This window comes from Phyllobates terribilis, unplaced genomic scaffold (assembly GCF_046119375.1).
Source record: "Phyllobates terribilis strain yellow unplaced genomic scaffold, ASM4611937v1 Scaffold_20__1_contigs__length_20440879, whole genome shotgun sequence".
Lineage (NCBI taxonomy): Eukaryota > Metazoa > Chordata > Amphibia > Anura > Dendrobatidae > Phyllobates > Phyllobates terribilis.
The window spans coordinates 11,298,213-11,305,602 of NW_027362780.1; positions in this window are offsets into that span (position 1 = coordinate 11,298,213).

The following is a 7,390-nucleotide window of genomic DNA, read 5'->3' on the forward strand; positions in this document are numbered from 1 at the left end:
CAATTTAATAAAGCATAGGACAAAACAACGTAAATACAATTTAATAAAGCATAGTTTAAAACAACATAAATACAATTTAATAAAGCATAGTTTAAAACAACATAAATACAATTTAATAAAGCATAGGATAGAACAACATAAATCAAATTTAATAAAGCATAGGTTAAAACAACATAAATACAATTTAATAAAGCATAGGACAAAACAACATAAATACAATTTAATAAAGCATAGTTTAAAACAACATAAATACAATTTAATAAAGCATAGGATACAACAACATAAATAAAATTTAGTAAAGCATAGGTCAAAATAACATAAATACAATTTAATAAAGCATAGGATAAAACAACATAAATACAATTTAATAAAGCATAGGATAAAACAACATAAATAAAATTTAATAAAGCATAGGATAAAACAACATAAATTCAATTTAATAAAGCATAGGATAAAACAACATAAATACAATTTAATAAAGCATAGGATAAAACAACATAAATAAAATTTAATAAAGCATAGGATAAAACAACATAAATACAATTTAATAAAGCATAGGATAAAACAACATAAATAAAATTTAATAAAGCATAGGATAAAACAACATAAATACAATTTAATAAAGCATAGGATAAAACAACATAAATACAATTTAATAAAGCATAGGATAAAACAACATAAATACAATTTAATAAAGCATAGTTTAAAACAACATAAATACAATTTAATAAAGCATAGGATAGAACAACATAAATCAAATTTAATAAAGCATAGGTTAAAACAACATAAATATAATTTAATAAAGCATAGGACAAAACAACATAAATACAATTTAATAAAGCATAGTTTAAAACAACATAAATACAATTTAATAAAGCATAGGATAAAACCACAGAAATACAATTTAATAAAGCATAGGATAAAACAACATAAATACAATTTAATAAAGCATAGGACAAAACAACATAAATACAATTTAATAAAGCATAGGATAAAACAACATAAATACAATTTAATAAAGCATAGGATAAAACAACATAAATACAATTTAATAAAGCATAGGATAAAACAACATAAATACAATTTAATAAAGCATAGGATAAAACAACATAAATCAAATTTAATAAAGCATAGGTGAAAACAACATAAATACAATTTAATAAAGCATAGGATAAAACCACAGAAATAGAATTTAATAAAGCATAGGATAAAACAACATAAATACAATTTAATAAAGCATAGGACAAAACAACATAAATACAATTTAATAAAGCATAGGATAAAACAACATAAATACAATTTAATAAAGCATAGGATAAAACAACATAAATAAAATTTAATAAAGCATAGGTTAAAATAACATAAATACAATTTAATAAAGCATACGACAAAACAACATAAAAACAATTTAATAAAGCATAGTATAAAACCACAGAATTACAATTTAATAAAGCATAGGATAAAACAACATAAATACAATTTAATAAAGCATAGGACAAAACAACATAAATACAATTTAATAAAGCATAGGATAAAACAACATAAATACAATTTAATGAAACATAGGATAAACAACATAAATACAATTTAATAAAGCATAGGATAAACAACATAAATACAATTTAATAAAGCATAGGCTAAAACTACATAAATACAATTTAATAAAGCTTAGGATAAAACAAATTAAATACAATATAATAAAGCATAGGATAAAACAACATAAATTCAATTTAATAAAGCATAGGATAAAACAACATAAATAAAATTTAATAAAGCATAAGATAAAACAACATGAATACAATTTAATAAAGCATAGGTTAAAACAACATAAATACAATTTAATAAAGCATAGGATAAAACAACATAAATACAATTTAATAAAGCATAGGTTAAAACAACATAAATACAATTTAATAAAGCATAAGACAAAACAACATAAATACAATTTAATAAAGCATAGGATAAAACAACATAAATAAAATTTAATAAAGCATAGGTTAAAATAACATAAATACAATTTAATAAAGCATACGACAAAACAACATAAAAACAATTTAATAAAGCATAGGATAAAACAACATAAATACAATTTAATGAAACATAGGATAAACAACATAAATACAATTTAATAAAGCATAGGATAAACAACATAAATACAATTTAATAAAGCATAGGCTAAAACTACATAAATACAATTTAATAAAGCATAGGACAAAACAACATAAATACAATTTAATAAAGCATAGGATAAAACAACATAAATACAATTTAATAAAGCATAGGATAAAACAACATAAATACAATTTAATAAAGCATAGGATAAAACAACATAAATACAATTTAATAAAGCATAGGATAAAACAACATAAATCAAATTTAATAAAGCATAGGTGAAAACAACATAAATACAATTTAATAAAGCATAGGACAAAACAACATAAATACAATTTAATAATCATAGTTTAAAACAACATAAATACAATTTAATAAAGCATAGGATAAAACCACAGAAATACAATTTAATAAAGCATAGGATAAAACAACATAAATACAATTTAATAAAGCATAGGACAAAACAACATAAATACAATTTAATAAAGCATAGGATAAAACCACAGAAATACAATTTAATAAAGCATAGGATAAAACAACATAAATACAATTTAATAAAGCATAGGACAAAACAACATAAATACAATTTAATAAAGCATAGGATAAAACAACATAAATACAATTTAATAAAGCATAGGATAAAACAACATAAATAAAATTTAATAAAGCATAGGTTAAAATAACATAAATACAATTTAATAAAGCATACGACAAAACAACATAAAAACAATTTAATAAAGCATAGTATAAAACCACAGAATTACAATTTAATAAAGCATAGGATAAAACAACATAAATACAATTTAATAAAGCATAGGACAAAACAACATAAATACAATTTAATAAAGCATAGGATAAAACAACATAAATACAATTTAATGAAACATAGGATAAACAACATAAATACAATTTAATAAAGCATAGGATAAACAACATAAATACAATTTAATAAAGCATAGGCTAAAACTACATAAATACAATTTAATAAAGCTTAGGATAAAACAAATTAAATACAATATAATAAAGCATAGGATAAAACAACATAAATTCAATTTAATAAAGCATAGGATAAAACAACATAAATACAATTTAATAAAGCACAGGATAAAACAACATAAATAAAATTTAATAAAGCATAGGATAAGACAAGATAAATAAAACTTAATAAAGCATAGGATAAAACAACATAAATACAATTTAATAAAGCATAGGATAAAACAACATAAATACAATTTAATAAAGCATAGGTTAAAACAACATAAATACAATTTAATAAAGCATAAGACAAAACAACATAAATACAATTTAATAAAGCATATGTTAAAGCAACATAAATACAATTTAATAAAGCATAGGTTAAAACAACATAAATACAATTTAATAAAGCATAGGATAAAACAACATAAATTCAATTTAATAAAGCATAGGATAAAACAACATAAATACAATTTAATAAAGCACAGGATAAAACAACATAAATAAAATTTAATAAAGCATAGGATAAGACAAGATAAATAAAACTTAATAAAGCATAGGATAAAACAACATAAATACAATTTAATAAAGCATAGGATAAAACAACATAAATACAATTTAATAAAGCATAGGTTAAAACAACATAAATACAATTTAATAAAGCATAGGACAAAACAACATAAATACAATTTAATAAAGCATAGTTTAAAACAACATAAATACAATTTAATAAAGCATAGGATACAACAACATAAATAAAATTTAGTAAAGCATAGGTCAAAATAACATAAATACAATTTAATAAAGCATAGGATAAAACAACATAAATACAATTTAATAAAGCATAGGATAGAACAACATAAATCAAATTTAATAAAGCATAGGTTAAAACAACATAAATACAATTTAATAAAGCATAGGACAAAACAACATAAATACAATTTAATAAAGCATAGTTTAAAACAACATAAATACAATTTAATAAAGCATAGGATAAAACCACAGAAATACAATTTAATAAAGCATAGGATAAAACAACATAAATACAATTTAATAAAGCATAGGACAAAACAACATAAATACAATTTAATAAAGCATAGGATAAAACAACATAAATACAATTTAATAAAGCATAGGATAAAACAACATAAATACAATTTAATAAAGCATAGGATAAAACAACATAAATACAATTTAATAAAGCATAGGATAAAACAACATAAATACAATTTAATAAAGCATAGGTGAAAACAACATAAATACAATTTAATAAAGCATAGGACAAAACAACATAAATACAATTTAATAAAGCATAGTTTAAAACAACATAAATACAATTTAATAAAGCATAGGATAAAACCACAGAAATACAATTTAATAAAGCATAGGATAAAACAACATAAATACAATTTAATAAAGCATAGGACAAAACAACATAAATACAATTTAATAAAGCATAGGATAAAACAACATAAATACAATTTAATAAAGCATAGGATAAAACAACATAAATAAAATTTAATAAAGCATAGGTTAAAATAACATAAATACAATTTAATAAAGCATACGACAAAACAACATAAAAACAATTTAATAAAGCATAGTATAAAACCACAGAATTACAATTTAATAAAGCATAGGATAAAACAACATAAATACAATTTAATAAAGCATAGGACAAAACAACATAAATACAATTTAATAAAGCATAGGATAAAACAACATAAATACAATTTAATGAAACATAGGATAAACAACATAAATACAATTTAATAAAGCATAGGATAAACAACATAAATACAATTTAATAAAGCATAGGCTAAAACTACATAAATACAATTTAATAAAGCTTAGGATAAAACAAATTAAATACAATATAATAAAGCATAGGATAAAACAACATAAATTCAATTTAATAAAGCATAGGATAAAACAACATAAATAAAATTTAATAAAGCATAAGATAAAACAACATGAATACAATTTAATAAAGCATAGGTTAAAACAACATAAATACAATTTAATAAAGCATAGGATAAAACAACATAAATACAATTTAATAAAGCATAGGATAAAACAACATAAATACAATTTAATAAAGCATAGGTTAAAACAACATAAATACAATTTAATAAAGCATATGTTAAAGCAACATAAATACAATTTAATAAAGCATAGGTTAAAACAACATAAATACAATTTAATAAAGCATAGGATAAAACAACATAAATACAATTTAATAAAGCTTAGGATAAAACAATATAAATACAATTTAAAAAGCATAGGATAAAACAACATAAATACAATTTAATAAAGCATAGGATAAAACAACATAAATACAATTTAATAGAGCATAGGATAAAACAACATAAATACAATTTATAAAGCATAGGATAAAACAACATCAATACAATTTAATAAAGCATAGGATAAAACAACATAAATACAATTTAATAAAGCATAGGATTAAACAACATAAATACTATTTAATAAAGCATAGGATAAAACCACATAAATACAATTTAATAAAGCACAGGATAAAACAACATAAATAAAATTTAATAAAGCATAGGATACAACAACATAAATAAAATTTAGTAAAGCATAGGTCAAAATAACATAAATACAATTTAATAAAGCATAGGATAAAACAACATAAATACAATTTAATAAAGCATAGGATAAAACAACATAAATAAAATTTAATAAAGCATAGGATAAACAACATAAATTCAATTTAATAAAGCATAGGATAAAACAACATGAATACAATTTAATAAAGCATAGGATAAAACAACCTAAATACAATTTAATAAAGCATAGGTTAAAACAACATAAATACAATTTAATAAAGCATAGGTTAAAACAACATAAATACAATTTAATAAAGCATAGGACAAAACAACATAAATACAATTTAATAAAGCATAGGTTAAAACAACATAAATACAAGTTAATAAAGCATAGGATAAAACAACATAAATACAATTTAATAAAGCATAGGATAAAACAACATAAATACAATTGAATAAAGCATAGGATAAAACAACATAAATACAATTTAATAAAGCATAGGTTAAAACAACATAAATACAATTTAATAAAGCATAGGATAAAACAACATAAATTCAATTTAATAAAGCATAGGATAAAACAACATAAATACAATTTAATAAAGCACAGGATAAAACAACATAAATAAAATTTAATAAAGCATAGGATAAAACAAGATAAATAAAATTTAATAAAGCATAGGATAAAACAACATAAATACAATTTAATAAAGCATAGGATAAAACAACATAAATAAAATTTAATAAAGCATAGGATAAAACAACATAAATACAATTTAATAAAGCATAGGATAAAACAACATAAATACAATTTAATAAAGCATAGGATAAAACAACATAAATACAATTTAATAAAGCATAGGATAAAACAACATAAATAAAATTTAATAAAGCATAGGTTAAAATAACATAAATACAATTTAATAAAGCATACGACAAAACAACATAAAAACAATTTAATAAAGCATAGTATAAAACCACAGAATTACAATTTAATAAAGCATAGGATAAAACAACATAAATACAATTTAATAAAGCATAGGACAAAACAACATAAATACAATTTAATAAAGCATAGGATAAAACAACATAAATAAAATTTAATAAAGCACAGGATAAAACAACATAAATAAAATTTAATAAAGCATAGGATAAGACAAGATAAATAAAACTTAATAAAGCATAGGATAAAACAACATAAATACAATTTAATAAAGCATAGTTTAAAACAACATAAATACAATTTAATAAAGCATAGGATAGAACAACATAAATCAAATTTAATAAAGCATAGGTTAAAACAACATAAATACAATTTAATAAGGCATAGGACAAAACAACATAAATACAATTTAATAAAGCATAGTTTAAAACAACATAAATACAATTTAATAAAGCATAGGATAAAACCACAGAAATACAATTTAATAAAGCATAGGATAAAACAACATAAATACAATTTAATAAAGCATAGGACAAAACAACATAAATACAATTTAATAAAGCATAGGATAAAACAACATAAATACAATTTAATAAAGCATAGGATAAAACAACATAAATAAAATTTAATAAAGCATAGGATAAAACAACATAAATACAATTTAATAAAGCATAGGATAAAACAACATAAATACAATTTAATAAAGCATAGGATAAAACGACATAAATACAATTTAATAAAGCATAGGTTAAAACAACATAAATACAATTTAATAAAGCATAGGATA